The sequence below is a fragment of the Dermacentor albipictus genome, unplaced genomic scaffold (assembly GCF_038994185.2).
Source record: "Dermacentor albipictus isolate Rhodes 1998 colony unplaced genomic scaffold, USDA_Dalb.pri_finalv2 scaffold_15, whole genome shotgun sequence".
NCBI classification, from domain to species: domain Eukaryota; kingdom Metazoa; phylum Arthropoda; class Arachnida; order Ixodida; family Ixodidae; genus Dermacentor; species Dermacentor albipictus.
Window position 1 is genome coordinate 9,558,159 of NW_027225569.1, and position 16,971 is coordinate 9,575,129.

The following is a 16,971-nucleotide window of genomic DNA, read 5'->3' on the forward strand; positions in this document are numbered from 1 at the left end:
GGCGACATCTCGGGCCTGGGCGGCTAAGTCAATAGCATCGCGAGCGTAAGCAGTGCTGGGTGACTGTACTGCGGAAGGTAGCAACGCGTCAAAAGGCAAGGTGGGGTCGCGGCCGTACAAAAGGAAAAATGGTGAAAATCCGGCAGTGTCGTGACGGGACGAGTTGTATGCGAAAGTGACGTATGGTAAAGCGACGTCCCAGTCGCGGTGATCGTTGGAAACGTACATGGCGAGCATTTCAGTGAGTGTGCGGTTGAGTCGCTCGGTGAGGCCGTTCGTTTGAGGGTGGTACGCGGTAGCAATCCGATGTTCTGTAGAACAGGAGCGGAGCAGATCATCAACGACCTTCGATAGAAAGTAGCGGCCGCGATCCGTCAGCAACTGGCGAGGGGCGCCGTGGTGCAGGATGACGTCTTTTAGTAAGAAGTCGGCGACATCTGCAGCGCAGCTGGTTGGCAGGGCTCGTGCGATGGCATATCTGGTGGCATAATCGGTTGCTACAGCAATCCATTTGTTTCCTTTGATGGAAATTGGAAACGGACCAAGGAGGTCGAGGCCCACACGGAAGAAGGGCTCTGTAGGTATATCAATGGGTTGAGGCAAACCAGCGGGAGGCATAGCAGGCGTCTTCCGGCGCTGACACAGGTCGCAAGAAGCGACATAACGGCGCACAGAGCGATAAATGCCAGGCCAGAAGAAGCGGCGCCGCAGGTGGTCGTAAGTACGAGTGACGCCCAGATGTCCAGCAGTAGGAGCGTCATGAAGTTGCTGGAGCACGGTGAGTCGAAGGTGCTTGGGGACGACTAGGAGGAGCTCCGGGCCGTCAGGACGAACGCTACGACGGTATAAAGTTCCATCGCGCAAGGTGAACATCCGAAGGGACGGGTCATTGGGCGAGGAGCTTAGGCGTTCCATAAGTGTTCGAAGAACAGGATCCTTGCGCTGCTCGCCGCCAATGTGGAGGAAGCCGGAGAGGGACAGAATACTGATGTCCGAGTCTGCATCGGTATCGTCCGGTTGATCCACGGGATTGCGGGACAGGCAGTCAGCGTCTTTATGCAGGCGTCCTGACTTATATATAATAGAAAATGTATATTCTTGTAGGCGCAATGCCCAACGTGCAAGTCGTCCAGTTGGGTCCTTCAAAGAGGAGAGCCAGCAGAGGGCGTGATGGTCGGTGACAACGCAGAAGCTCCGACCGAAAAGGTACGGTCGAAATTTCGCGACCGCCCATACGAGCGCGAGACATTCTCTCTCAGTAATGGAGTAATTTCGCTCGGGCGTGGAAAGGCGGCGGCTAGCGTAAGCGATGACACGGTCTTGGCCCTGTTGACGCTGAGCGAGGACAGCGCCGATGCCATGACCACTCGCGTCAGTTCGTACTTCAGTGGGCGCAGAAGGGTCAAAGTGGGAGAGAATCGGGGAAGTGGTAAGCCGCTCAATCAGGGTAGAGAAGGCTTTCTCCTGTAGCGGTCCCCAAGAGAAAGAGGCGTCTTTCTTAAGAAGGTCAGTGAGAGGGTGAGCGATGTCCGCAAAATTTCTCACAAATCGCCGGAAATAAGAGCATAAGCCCAGAAAACTACGGACATCGTTCGTTGAACAAGGTACAGGAAAATTTCGCACGGCGTGAACTTTCTGTGGATCAGGTTGGATTCCGGCGGCGTTGACGAGATGACCAAGCATGTTAATTTCACGGCGACAGAAATGGCACTTGGAGGAGTTTAGCTGAAGGCCAGCCCTGCGAAACACGGAGAGTATGGTTGTGAGGCGCCGCAGGTGGGTCTCAAAGTTCGGCGAAAACACAATCACATCGTCGAGGTAACACAGGCATGTAGACCACTTCAAGCCGCGCAAGAGAGAGTCCATCATGCGCTCGAATGTAGCTGGCGCATTGCATAATCCAAAGGGCATGACTTTAAATTGGTACAGACCGTCCGGTGTGACAAAGGCGGTTTTCTCGCGGTCCATCTCATCGACGCTAATCTGCCAATAGCCGGAGCGGAGGTCAATTGATGAAAAGTATTGGGATCCGTGAAGGCAGTCAAGAGCGTCATCAATGCGAGGCAAGGGATAAACATCCTTCTTTGTTATCCGGTTGAGGTGACGGTAGTCAACGCAGAAGCGCCACGAGTTGTCTTTTTTCTTTACTAAGACAACCGGTGATGCCCACGGGCTACTGGAGGGTTCAATGATGTCCTTGTCCATCATCCTGTCTACTTCTTGCTGTATGATGGCCCTTTCTGTTGCCGAGACACGATATGGCCGCCTATGAATGGGGCTGGCGTCACCGGTGTGGATGCGATGCGTGACAACAGATGTCTGGCCAAGTGGACGGTCGTCCAAATCAAAGATGTCCCGATAATATGACAGGAGATGACGAAGAGCTGTTGTTTGCTCGGAAGGAAGGTCGGGGGCGATCATCTTAGAAACATCGTCCGCAGGCGTCGAGTACGAAGGAGTGGATGACAAAGGTCCGTTCGTACTGAGGAAGGATTCAGAGGTCAAAAAAGAAATCTGAAATTCTTCCAAAGGAGTGATATGCGCTATGGCGATACCGTGTGGCAAAATATGTGACGAGAACCCAAAATTGAGGATGGGCACGCGAGCGCAGTTTTCGCGGATCCGAATTAAGGTGCTCGGTAGGGCAATATTACGCGACAAAACCACGTCAGTAAGCGGCGACAGGACGTACTCGCCATCAGGTACGGGAGGACAGGGCGTCAGCAGGACATTTGTAGCAGCCTGTGGAGACAGCCTTGCAAATTCAGCAGCACATAAGCGGTGTGGAGCACAAGTGGTTGCGTCGGCAGGAAGCGGCAGGTCCAACTGTACAACACCTGCGGAGCAGTCAATTTGGGCAGAGTGTTTCGAAAGGAAGTCGAGGCCGAGAATTAGGTCGTGTGGGCAGTGTTCAAGGACGATAAATAGAACAACGGTATAATGGCCCCCAATGGTCACACGTGCTGTGCACATTCCAAGGACAGGTGACGTACTCCCATCGGCGACTCGCACGGTGCACGGTACGGCGGGGGTCAGAACCTTTTTGAGCCTGCTGCGGAGAGCAGCGCTCATAACTGAAAGCTGCGCTCCTGTATCAACGAGAGATCTAACAGGAACGCCATCGACTTCAATGTCCAGCAGGTTTCCACATGTAGGCAGGGTCAATAGAGGATTTGTGGGCCCGGTCGGAGTTGCAGCTTCACCTCCGGGAGCTGCACCGCCTAGTTTCCCGAAGCGAAGCGACCGGTTGCAGAAGGGGACGAAGAGCGGTGAACGAGAGGCGAACGGGACCTACGACCTTGCGGAGACGGGGAGCGGCTGGATCTTGGTGGAGCACTGTCGGCGTTGATGTTCCTAGTCGGCGTATAGGGCGAGAAAGTGCGATTGTCGGGTACTTGGCTGTAGTGACTCGGAGACGACCACCGAGGAGGCGACGACCAGTGGTTGCGGCAATGACGGGCGATGTGTCCAATACCGGAACAATTAAAACAGATGGGTTTATCATCCGCTGTGCGCCATTCAGCTGGGTTGCGACGGAGTGGTGGAAAGCTTTGCGTCCGGGAGCGAGCGGTCGGAGAAATTTGGTAGGCGTTGGTATGGCGGACTGAGCAGAGAGATGGAATGCCCAAACTTGCTATTTCCTCCCGAACGACCGCTTGTATAAGGGAGATAGCGGGTACGCTTTCCCGACAGTCTGAACGAACGGGAGCCGGGGCCATGGCCTCAAGCTCACGGCGAACGATGCGCGTTATTTCTTCCGGTCCTGCGGGCTGAACGAACCGCGGCGGGTCTTCGCAAGAAGATGTCGCGGCGGTATTGGGCAACCGGTCGAAAGTTTGAGTGACGCGGCGGCCCTTCGCTTGTTCGAAGCGCCGGCACTCCTTAATAATTGCATCCACAGTGGCACAATCCTTACACATCAAGAGATTGAAGGCATCGTCTGCAATACCTTTCAATATATGGCCAATCTTGTCTGCCTCGGTCATGTTGTCATCAGCCTTGCGACAGAGGGCCAGCACATCCTGTATGTACACGACATAGGATTCTGTGGACGTCTGAGCGCGGCACGCAAGTTCTTTTTTAGCTGCCAGCTGACGACCGACAGGTCTGCCAAACAGGTCTCGCATTTTTTCTTTGCAAACATCCCAGCTCGTTAGGTCAGCTTCATGTGTGTCATACCATTGCTTCGCAGTTCCCTTCAGATAAAATATTACGTTTGCAAGCATCATTGTAGGATCCCACCTGTTGTTGTCGCACACTCGCTCGTACATCGTAAGCCAGTCCTCGACGTCGACATTGTCCGTGACACAAAATGTTCCCGGGTCCCGTGGGTGAGTGAGGATGACCGTGGGCACGGGCTGCCGAGGCGTTGTCGCTTGTGTCGGTTGATTTGCCATTGTGGCAGCAGGTAGATGACGTCCGCTGCGAAGTTCCGTGGTTGTACCCCGCACCTTCCACCAAAATGTTGCGGGAAGAAAGCAGGCCCACGAGTGTAAAATAACTTATATTTACAAATGATGGATATGGCGTTCGGGCAACCGCCAGACTTCGTCTTTCTCTAGTCCAATTCAACGTCTTCCTTCACTTCACCGTAACAATATATATATATATATATATATATATATATATATATATATATATATATATATATATATATATATAGTGCTAAGGTTTGTCAGGTTCAGGCACATTTGAGAATACTGGTTCAGGTTCAGTTCTGGCCGAACTTCCAATTCGGGTACGGGTTTGGTTCGACACCCTGGTTAAGATCCTTTATGCCACCTCTTTACATCATATAAAAAGGAAGGAAATATCTGGCAGCCATCTTTTGTTACATGCAATATCTTTACCAGTCAATAACCTTTGCCTTTTCTTCCTTTCCTTTGCTACCACTTTTACCTTGAGCAGGCGCAGCAGTTATGTGGCCCTTCCTCTGGACAGAGGTGGGGTGCACTCTTCGCTGCTGTATGACAAGGAGGATCTTTGGGATCAATGACAGGGTGATCAATTTTCTGATCCCTCTGCTGTGTCACTCCTTTTACTTTATGGGCATGTCATTGCTGTGAGATGTCTTCATGCTTGCACTTCATCCTGCATGGTTATGTGTGTGATGTGCTACTGTGACACGTTTAATGGGCTGCCATTGTGGCTCTTGTTCTCCTGTAAAAGCTATAAGAAGACTGTTTTTTTCAGTTGTGGGTATGGGCTCCCTGCAATGGTCAGGCGGCGCGGCGATCGGCTCAGCCGTCAGCGCCACCGTGTCAGTTGCGCGAAACACTGAGGCGGCCGCTGCTACGGAGGCATGCTTTTGCGGCACTCGTTTGAAAGCTTTCGGACGTTCTAAATTGCGGTTATTGGCAATCGAAAACGTCGAGGCCCATTTTGGACCACCGACGCTTAAGAAAGGACGTGAAATCTTTTGCTATAACCACGTATACCGTGTCAAAGAAGTAAACAGCACGGACATCCCAGTGAGGTGCTTAAAATAAATTGTGGTGTTTTAAATGCCAAAACCACGATCTGATTAGGAGGCACGCCGTGGTGGGAGACTGCGGAATAATTTGGACCGCCTGGGGTTCTTTAACGTGGACCTAAATCTAATTACACGGGTGTTTTAGTATTTCGACCCCATCGAAATTCCGCCGCGGTGGCCGGGATTTATTCCCGCGACCTCGCGCTCAGCAGCCCAACACCGTAGCCACTAAGCAACCACCGCGGGTAGCGAAGTATTTTTCGCAACAAAGTAAGTATGCTTACGACGTCGATTTCGAAGTGCGTTAACAAATCATTATTTTATGCCACTTAAGTGAGCAAATACGGCCGTGGACGTCTTTGAACTGTCATTTGTCGCTTTCTTACTTAGAGCGTGCCTTGCACCTTACATTGTAGAAGTTTTGGCGAATTGGCAGGTAAGTGCTTTTTTCTCCGTTGACGAAGTGCCTCGAGCATATTCTGGTATTGTCGTTCGGGCTCGAATGTCAGAAGATATTACCGCTGAAGAATCATAGAGAGCAATCAGCTGAGACTAAACAACGTGAAGATTGAAGAAATATGCACTTGTGTGCTCGAGGGAAATGCTAATTTTCGAATACTCGTCGTGTTCTGCAGTGTACTCCAACCTTAGTTCTGTTGTTCTAAGCGCGAGAAAACATCGGCACGAATGAGCTCGGTACCAGCATTCGCGTCTTGATCTTGGCGCAGGAGGAAGCAAGCGCATGCAAAGCTCCAGCACGGAGCGCTTACGAAGCTAGATTTGACACCTAACAACCACTGCGGGTTTGTTTTGGAGCAAGAAGAGCTAAACAACTATCAAAACTGATTTACAACAGCAGGAACCATTTTACGCATTTTCATGCCGTTGACGCTTTATTGTGTCTTTTTACACATGCAGCTCCTGGCTCTTTTTCATTTCTTTTTCTTGTTTTTGCACTTACGTCTTAGTTCGTTAAGCAGAAATTCGCAAGACCGGCACGAACCGCGACGATCCACTTCATCCGCCGGGTTGCTTCCCCCGGTTTCGAAGGGAAGCGGTACAATTTGATACCGACATCCCCTTCGCGGTTGTGACAGTTCTTAACGCAGCAGTATCTGCGCTTGTTCTTTTTGTTCACACTTCTCACAAAGGAGCTGCCAAGAGGCCGCGGGGAATCTATTGGAAAATTTGAAAAGCAGGCTTGCAGGCGCGCCTGAGCGCACCGCGGTCACTGGTGAAATGACGGTGACGGCCTACCCGCGGATGCTCACCGCCGCTGCCAGGTGGCGCGACATGTACAGGCAAACTGCATTGCAGGGTGCCTATAGAAAGAAGATTCAGCAGTTGAGGTAGTAGCTTCCTCGCATTGAAATCTTAAAAACATCATTGTGGGCAGGTATCGCCCACCTTAGTAAAACAGCAGCAGTCAATGTCTACACCACAGACATAGTTTTTTTCTTGTCCATGCTTCGAGCACAGGATTTCGAGCAATATAAGTCTGTAAGGGGCTAGTTGACTTATTTTTCACTTGATTGGTACATACATTAGTGTACATACATAACAAAAGATTATTGGATAAAAGCTGCGTTAACCCGCCGTGGTTGCTCAGTGGCTATGGTGTTAGGCTGCTGAGCATGAGGTCGCGGGATCGAATCCCGGCCCCGGCGGCCGCATTTCGATGGGGGCGAAATGCGAAAACACCCGTGTACTTAGATTTAGGTGCACGTTAAAGAACCCCAGGTGGTCGAAATTTCCGGAGTCCCCCACTACGGCGTGCCTCATTATCAGAAAGTGGTTTTGGCACGTAAAACCCCATAATTTCATTTTTAATTAAAAGCTGCGTTTGAACACCCCGATAAGCCACACTACCCCACATGAAGACAGAAGGCAACAACGTAGCAATGTTTTAATGTAGTACAAATCATAACATGTGATGTAATCAATGAGCAATGGTGAGTCATCACCCCACCTACTTTAATACTACCAAGCTTAGAATGACAGTAAGTTGAGTTAGTTGGTATGGATTCATAATTTGAAAGCAGACTCAAGGGAAGAGAATGAAGCACAAATGCAGACTATCAACTGAAAGTTCTCTCTGAGGCAAAAAAGAAAGACACAAAACTTATCTACGCACACTTGGGTATGGTAGTGCCACCTGTCGATCAGGAGCAAGACAGTCGCTGTTTTTTATGTTTTATCCTATTCTGTTGGATGCTTCACATACACATTACATCATTACTCACCAACTTGCCCAACTGTCAGCCTTGCTAAACGCCGCTACTCAGTATGTTGTGATACCGCATGCAAGTATACCTGTAGCAATGACAGCTGCGTGTTTACTTCCTGCATGGTATAAAAAGAAAGTTTTTTTTGCTTGAAGTAGGTGCGGATGGATTGCTCGTTTCACTTCCTTCAATAACTTTGCGTTGCCATCGTTTTCATGCAGATATAAAGTGTGAATCTATTCCCACACCGTAATTTGTCAGTGTTTTGTAGAGCCAGCCACCTTTATTTTTCGTCTTTTTTTTAACGAGCGTTTGCCTTCTAGAGAAGCTCTATCGTCAATACCAGCTGAATGTATTTGCAGCACCAATTCACAACAAAGCTGTATAATAAAGGCATAGAAATATGAAAATTAACCACAATATTTGCTTATACAGCATACAAATCAACTGAATCAGACTCTCGGCTAAAATACTTTCCACAACAGGCCGTCATTCTGCACCTATGCGTTGCAAAGGCTAGCAGTGGGCGACACCGTAGCAGATGCTCTGCATGTGATCCTACTTTCTACATAATCGGGTGCTGACGGTAGACAGCACCACGATATGTCCTCGGTGCCGATACCACAACAATGCAGCAAGGATACCACACCAATATAAAGTTCCTTTCAGCTGCGGCCGTTTCTACGTAGGGTAGACGGGTCGTTGTATTATTCAATGACTAATAGAGCATAGAAGAACTCTGGTGTAGGCCTGGATGTGTTCCTGATTGACAGATGGCACTAGCGTACTGGAGCATGCACAAATGAGTTTTGTCTCTTTCTTTTCCACCACACAGTGTGCTTTCAGTTGATATTTGGCATTTGTGTTGTCTCATTCTCTTCTCTTGTGTCTGTGTCTGCACGCCTACCTTTTTTCAAATTATGCTTCCAAGCATTTCTTGTACCATAAAGGACTTAAGCATGTTTGAAAAATCCGGTAGCACAGAACACAAATTGCTGTAATGGCACTGACATGTACTGTGTTTATCTAGGAGGCAATGCTGTGAAGGCTACGGAGGCTTTCTTCACTGCTTGCATTTGCGACCAGGAAAGTGAAAAATATAAGTTCCATGTTTTCGGTGCAACACATATACAATCTCATTTTTCGAAAAACTGCCATTTTGAAGGGAATGTGACTTGTGCAAAGATGCGACATATAGACTGAAAAATGCTCTATGTGTCAAGTAATTCTATTAAGTCTTGTACTTGTGCGTAAAAAAATGTGACCCATCTATCACATGAAAAGCTTCACAGTTGGAAAATATTTATCACATCATGACCAAAGTGACCACAGCGCACCGCTAGGTGTTGCAGCCAAAATAGCAGGTCACCTTTTCAAAGTGAAAAAGGTGTACAACTGTATGAAATTTGACATAAGATTATGCCAGAAGTGTTGTTTTAATATACCAAGAAAATAGTTGTTCTGGAGAATGTGCTGATAAACAGCTTCCCTGCAGGACAAGCCTAGTGAAACTTCCATGACCGCACTACTTTCTCGGCTTTTACAGCATTGCTTCCTTTGTGTGGAGCGCAGCTCAGTGCTAACTTGATGCTAGCTTCTAGTACTTTAAATTATTGTGGAACCCACCAGAGTCTTAATAATACCCTGCAAGTGTCAATGCCATGGCATTACTTCGTAACTGTGCAAGGGCACAATGCACACTCTGGTGAAAGTATTTGCAGCGTTGTTCATTCAGGAGCCACCTATGTAGTCCCTTTCAAAAAGCTTGTGTGACGCATAGTGCATGTGCAATTATGAAGTGACACACTTTATGTGCTTTCCAAGTTCCTTCCATATTTCTGGACTTGCACATGTGTGACGGGGTGAAGGTGACGAAACAAACTTAGCAGCATATATGAGGTTATTCTTAGGAATATATAGTAGCAGTGGGGCGTCAGAGATAAAGCAAAACCATGCTAGCTGCAGAAACCCAGGAAAATGTGTAGTTCCTTGGTTATTTCAAATTGCCGCAGTCCTCTAGCTAGCACTGCATTTGTTTCATATCTTTTAGCCTCATACCGAGAAGCAGCAGGCTAGTGAGCGTATTTCTGTATGCTCCTTAAGGTTAGATTTTCCTGGAATAAATATTTGGGAGTTCTTTTTTTTTGCGCTATACGACTTCGTCTTTGCACATTAAACTAACATGCAAGAAGCTCTTGTACGCCTCGATTATTTGCAGTGCACGCTTCGATCCACGCCAAAACACACTAGACTATTAACCTATATAACCCTAATAAGCGCAATATTGGAGTATGCCTTTATCACATGAAATCCCCATCATAAAAAAGACGTTAAACTGTTAGAATCACTAGAGAAAAAAGCTGTTAAGCTTATCTGTCGTCGTTATGATAGATATTTTTCAGCCTCTTGGAACCTTTCTAACCTGAACGTTATCACACTCCAGAAATGTCGCACTTTGTTTTAAGTTGCACACTTATGCAAGTTCGCCATGTTGTTCTCGGCATTATATTTCATTTTCAGACCCCTCAAATACTTGTCAATATCATGCTCGAACTATTTTTCTGCATATAGTTCTCATTTATACTTGGTTTTGTGCAGTTTTTTCCCTCATATGATTCACTGCTGGAATGCTTTGCCTGGGAATGTACATGAATGCCCTTTAGATGAATTTCTTACAGCTATTAGTTGGAATGTATCTGTGAAATTCATTCCTCTTCCTACTCCTGCTATAGCCAAATGTTTGGCTGCAGTATATACAAATAAACAAGTAAAGAAAATAAGAAGCTAGGTTAACATATTTGGAACAGGCTTCTTCTGTTATATTATTACGATATTATCACGAGATGCTCAAAAGACGAGCCGCCGCGAGAACGACGAAGTGGGGCTGTGCCCGTGGCACGAACGAATGTCAGCCTGGTGCTCTGGCTCCAGTGTAAACAGTCTGTAAATAATTTCTTCCGTCTGTGTCTTTCTGCACGTAACATTCTGGTGGAGGTGAGGGGTCTTTCTACACGTAACAATATGCTTGCTTATGTGCTGTACTGCCACCTTGGATGACCTTCTGGCATGTAACTCTTGAGGCCACTGACATTTCGAAAAAGGCTCTGTATGTGAAACTGCCAGTGTGGCTATAATTAGTTTCTGATATATTTTTTTACTTTCTATAGGTACCCAGGAAAACTTTACGAAGAGGCAGCCAGGGAGCTCATCACAAAGTTCCCCTGTCTGGCTGACTCAACAGGAACTGGATATGTAAGCACATGTAACATTTTCTGTGCTGTCAATGCGCAAAATAAGTGTACAGGTCCAAAAATTAGCTGGCACACAATGTGTAATATAAATTTTTGTTGTTCAGTGTCATATGCACACTAGAGAGCAAGGCAATGCCCTGGCACTGTTGTAATGTTGGCTGTTACATAGAAGGGGCAGGGCAACATGCTAATCAATTTTTGCGCTGGCCGCAACATTATGCCGTAAGTGGCAGCACCATCATTAATAGTCTGGACAGCACTCAGCAGCACACATTGAAACGTACATGATGGTGCTTCACTGTGTTCAATTTAGGCGATTTTCCTGCTAATTAATTGTGTTGACTGTTACTTCTATTATGTCTAAAAAAGTTTCAATAGTTGCTTAATTTATTTCCAGGACTCCTGGCGGGTGCAGCTCCGCTTTGAAGCTAAATATCAGCGGAGAAAGCTGGAGACACAAGATGAGGCCGCTGGTTCCCTGCCTCTCAAAAGAACCAGGCACACTGAGGAGGTTGCACAGAAGCGAATCTCCCGGCCATCTCTTGTATGTATTGAAGTGTCTCATTCTTTTGAGGACAGTCCTGCTGTTTAGGTAGCACTCTATTCTGAACATTTAATGGGCTGTACAGTTGTAAAGACATCTACCATAATATCCTACTTAATGAATACCAAAGTATTATGCAGGAAGGATTGGTGCCACCAAAATTTGACAGTATGTAATTAAGCTATTAAGAATAGTTATTTTCTAATCATGTAAACTGAAAAAAAATTATTTGAATGGTTGGTTATCTGTCATTTCGACTGAGAGATATTCATCGAGGACATAATTGCTTTCATATAGCAATCTGCCACAGCCACATTGGAGGAACATACCGTAAAAACCGGACTATAGGTCGATCCCCCAACTAACGAATTCTCAAAATGAAAAAAAAAATTTCAATGGCAAAAGTACCGAAAGACATGACACCCTTACCGTGAAACAAAGGCGACTCAGGGGGTTGCACAATGGTGACAGTATTTATTTAAATGCTGCTCGCATGTGCACCTGGCCAAGTTTTTAGCGGTATCGCGCAACCATCGACCCGCGTGCTTGTCAGCACCTTATTAACGGCGCTGAGCAGCGAAACAAACGAGATACGCGCATGTGTACACATGCCCTTACTTTCGCTATTTCGCCGCTCCGTGCCGTGATGACAAGGTGCTGACAAACACGCGGGTCGATGGTAGTGCGATACTGTTAAAAATTGGCACGGTGTACAGTACACAGAAGGGCACGAAGTGCGCAAGCGCTACTCCGAATCAGAGCAACGCCTTTGATCAGAGTCGGATGACGGGTGCTTCTCGCTGCCCAGTCCATAGGCGCGTGCGATCTCTACCGCTTTCAAACGGATGCATTCGGCAGTCACAGGCAGCGGTCCTACACGCAGCTCTCGGACGGACTCCGCAACCTTGCCTTCCAGTTCTGCAGTCCGCTGCGATCCGGCACGAAATGACGTTTTATTTTGGTTGCTGCAAGTTGTAATACGTTGCTTTTGCCTCCGCCACTACCGAATGCTCTTTTCGGATACTTCAAGTTCGCGCTGTGCCGCCAGGTTGCCGTGGGCTTCCGTGTACTCAATCGCCTTTTTCTTGAAGGCGACGGTGAATTGACGTCGGCTTCCGCTTATTTTGAAACAAAATGAAAATGCAGCCTTTAATTAATATAACTTTGCGACAATAGAAATGCAAAATGCCTGTGTGCTGTGCCACAACGTCGCCACGCCGCCATAGATGCCGCGCTGCTGCTGATGGCGATGGTGGCTGTTTACTTCATCCGCCCATTGTTGCAGGACTTCCGTAGTTTTTCCGCCAATGTCCGGTATATAAGTCGAGGGTCGACTTTTTGCGATGGTTTTTTTGAAAAAAAGTTCGACCTATATTCTGGTTTTTACGGTAATAAAGGGGCCATAAGAGTTATTACAGGGTGGGGCTAAAACAAAGAACTTCGGTTGCTTAGTATAAGAAATGACCAGATTGGTGTTCCTCTGATAAGTGCAAGTGTCAAAAAGGCCAAGTGATGACACATGCAATGAAGTGCAAGCATGTTTCTTTTGTAAAACAAGAACGACAATTATTTGGACATTTGAAGAAGCTTGCTTTTGAAATGTCTGGATAGCATATCTTCTTCCATGCGAGAAATTCACTGTCCTTTTAGAGGTCTAAATGGCACATTGTTCTATTTCCTGTTTTCTGGAAATAGGCCCCAGCCATGTTGCAGTGCGTGCTTGCATGTGTGGGTCCTTCCCCATTATTGATGTCCCCACTCGGTGAAGAACCAACAGCAGTGCCCCTACCTGTCCCCGTCTTATAAGAACTAAACACCACCACCTTTCCCCCCCCCTTTTTTTTATTGACCACTTTGACTTCCTTCACCCTACTCTATACACCAACTTCTTCTCATCTTCCTCCATTGCCTGTCTAGGAGAGTGACCTTTGCTTATATAAATTCACTGCTAAGCAGACCAGTTGTTCTTTGAGGCAGACGAGTCCCCTTGTCAGTCTCGGTAACATTCTTTGTTTGACCATTGTTAATTGCTTAAAGGCTACCTTTTCTTCTTAAGATATCTTCACACGTTAGTATCTGGATGTAATGCAAGAAATATGTTGGTTTTATGAACACCTTGTGTTATAAGCTGAATTTTTTTATTTGCAGTCGAATCCGACTATATCGAACCCATTTAAGTCGAATAATTCTATATACTGAACAATTTCTGGACACAGTATAGTTACGATGAGTATATATAGCAGAAACGACGCTTACATCGAGCAAAAATAGCAGCAACTCCCGATATATCGAACGTCAAGCGGCAGAAAAGTGCCCCCAGAAGTTGGCTTTCCCTTGCGGTGGTGGGGAATCCCGGCGGCGCAGCTCCATCCAACCGCTCTCCCTACCAAGGAATGCGCTGCCTTGGACGAGCTGTCACCACCCCCCTGCAAAATATGATCTTGGCCCTCCCGCAGCGCTTGCTCAGACAGCCTATCGGAGGCTATTGTGCCGGCATCGCGCAAGATGGCGGAAGTGCGAGTTGTCTCGCTGCTTTTCTGGTTAATTGTGTGCGCACCTTGTGTGCCTTCTGCCGCAGTGTTGTCGTGATGAAGCGGTAGAATTTGCCTTTCGTCGTGAAGCTCGAAATTTTAAATCGAGTTGAACGCGGTGAGAAGTCGGATGTCCCCACAGCATGCAAGATTTCGAGGAGCACTCTTAGCATGATCTTAAAAAAATAAGGGGGAGATTAGGGCTAAAGTGGCCAAACTTGCAAACCCATTGCCCGTGGTGCCCGACACGTACGCACGGCCGTGTACGAGTGGTTCATTCAAAATTGTTTCAGCCGTGCCGGCACGGCTTCTGCATGCTTGGTGATGACTGTAAATTCTGATAAATGCAACCAACCCGTTGCCGAAGTTTGGAGTCAGCTGTCAGAATTTTTGGAAGCTGTTGACAAATCAACAGTGAATAAGTTTGTGAGTGCAAATAATGGTGCCGCAACCACGGGAGAGCCCGAAAGCGAAGACTACATTGCTGAGATTGTACCGAGCACAAGTGAAAGTGGGCACAATGAGGAAAGCAACGACGGTCCTTTGCCCACATCCTCCGAAGTTATTGGTGCGCTTGCACTAGTCTGGTGCTTCTGCGGGAATGCGGAAGGTTGCGGCCTCAGCTGCTCCGACTGCGACTCCTTAGACAATGTCGAGAAGTCCGTGCGTCGCAGACAGCGAAATTGCTCAAGCAGAAGAAAATGCAGGACTGTTTCATGCGAAACTAAGCTAGGTTCACCACTAAAGTGATTTTACAAATGTTATGCACTTTTATGACATCCAATTATTTAGCGGGCTTTTATTGAATTACGCTCTATATCGAACTGATAGGTGTTTTTTTTTGCGAGTTCGATATAGCCCGATTCGACTGTATGTATTTTTGTTTTCCAGACTACCAAGGTTTATTATGAAAATAGATTGTAGTTTAGGCCTTGTTCCTTGCAGCCATGCCATTCTTTTTGTGTGTGGGGTGCAACATATTGCATAAACGACATGAAAATCCTGTATTTCATAACCGTGCTTGCCTTTCCAGGCTCATGACATGGGCGATGCTGAGGATGACATCAGCTTACTCATGCATGTGGAGTCTATGCAGAAAGAGGCAAGGAAAGCCTCTCCAGACACCATTTACCTCCTAGACGCTATGATGCGCACGTTTGCTGAGAGGAGGAAGTGGATCTCAGAAAAAACACCAAGTGTTGGGGACATAGTTGAAAAATATCCGGCCCTTGCTGTTGGCTCCGTGGTACGCATTTGTTGTGCATTCTTTTCTCACACGATGCACATTTTAGTGCGACCTAATGCATGGAGTCTTCAATGGTTGAGATAATTGCTTGAGAACTTATAAGCTGCACAGTGTTTATGGACTCTGCATTGACCAAGTCGCCAAAAACTGTCTGCATGAAGCCAAATCGGCTCTTCTGTTCTTATTCAATTTCTGTAGTTTCATGGTATACTCGGGTCAATGTCCGCATATTCTTTCCTGCTTATGGATTTTTACATAATTTAATGTAGTGAGCTTTCTGTAATACCTCAATTTCTGCCAATTTCTGTTAATCTCGGCATTAAAGCATCAATTCTACCCTTTCTTCTATTCCTATCCTACTTCTCGAGCCACTGTTAAAGATCTTGTGATAAAGGAGGTGGCATCCTATTTGATTCACCAGGCTGTTTTCCAATTGTAGATATACAAACATCACAGTCCTGCAAGATTATTCACCATTCCAGTGTCAACTTAAGGAACCAGTTACCACAGCAATTGAAGCACTTCTGTAGTGTCTGACACCATAAAGCTGCCTAGAATTCTTGCTCTTAATTTCTCGCTTTCTAACTTTGTGTTGTCGGCGTTCATGTTGTCCACTTCTCTACTCTTGCGTCCTGTCTGCACGCCTCACTTATATTTTGCATAATGAATCCTTACCAACTAGCTCAGCTTTCTGTCGTTCTAATCTAACTTTGTACTTTTTAGGTCCTCCAGGAATTTAAAGCAATCACAAATGTGACCCTGGTTGACGCTTTAAGAGGAGTCCTTGACCCAATAGCGCACAAAATTCTCCAAAGTGCCCAGAAAAAACGCCACCTAGAAGGTTTCCTTATAGGGCTGGAGAAAATGAAAGATGGCGTCCCCCAGCCGGAGCAGAACGGTATGTTTACTTTCAGCAAAGGTACATTAACTTCTTGTTGTGCCACATGAAAACATTTGTATCATGAGAAGCCAACAAACAATGACACAAAGGACAACGTAGGGGAAATTATTTGTACTTACTAATTGAATTAAAGAAATGTTAAATTAATGGCAATGAAGGTTGATGAAAAAACAACTTGCTGTAAGTGAAGAATGATCCCTCGTTTCGCATTACGCGTGCAAAGAGAATGACTGGGGTAGACAAGACAGTACAAAGCACAAACTTTTAACAAGATTTCATTGCCATGCAGTGCCAAGGAGCATACGCAGCGGCTGATGTGGTAGTAGCACAGGCAGCCAACTTGCCCTGCTTTCCCCCGACGCCTCTGGGCACATTTGTAACATTTGTATAGGGTCATTTCATGCAAAACGCCCCAGACACAAAAAGCGGCCATCATTGATTTTCTTGAAAAAAAAAATTGGGCTAGATGGCTATTGTGGGAATAAGGTTTCACCAAAGTGTTTTTGTTACAGAAAATGTTTTGCTTACATGAGTGCTCTTTGAGATTTCTGCAAAGAAGCAAAAGTTGGTTGGAGGTACATATTTTTTATTCAGGTCTGAAACTAGATGCAATAACAGATTGTATTGGCATCCTTCCTTCATATTACATCACAATTGAATGCATTTTAGAATTTTCATTGCTTTTTTGACTCAGTAAAAAAAAAGAAGCTATAGAAATTGTGTTTTCAGAAATCTTTTCTATAAACTTCGTTGCTTTTGAGCTACCATAATTTTTCTCCCGTTCTGCCTCTTGCCATACT

At 46.5% G+C, this 16,971-nt stretch overlaps 1 long non-coding RNA gene across 1 annotated transcript; it reads left to right on the forward strand.

The window, feature by feature from the left end:
* Positions 1-11,470: 11,470 nt before the first annotated feature.
* Positions 11,471-16,161, forward strand: LOC139051864 (uncharacterized). The gene is made up of 3 exons (XR_011509588.1): positions 11,471-11,493; positions 15,058-15,270; positions 15,994-16,161. It is a non-coding gene; the product is annotated as an uncharacterized lncRNA (long non-coding RNA).
* The last annotated feature ends 810 nt before the right edge of the window (positions 16,162-16,971 follow it).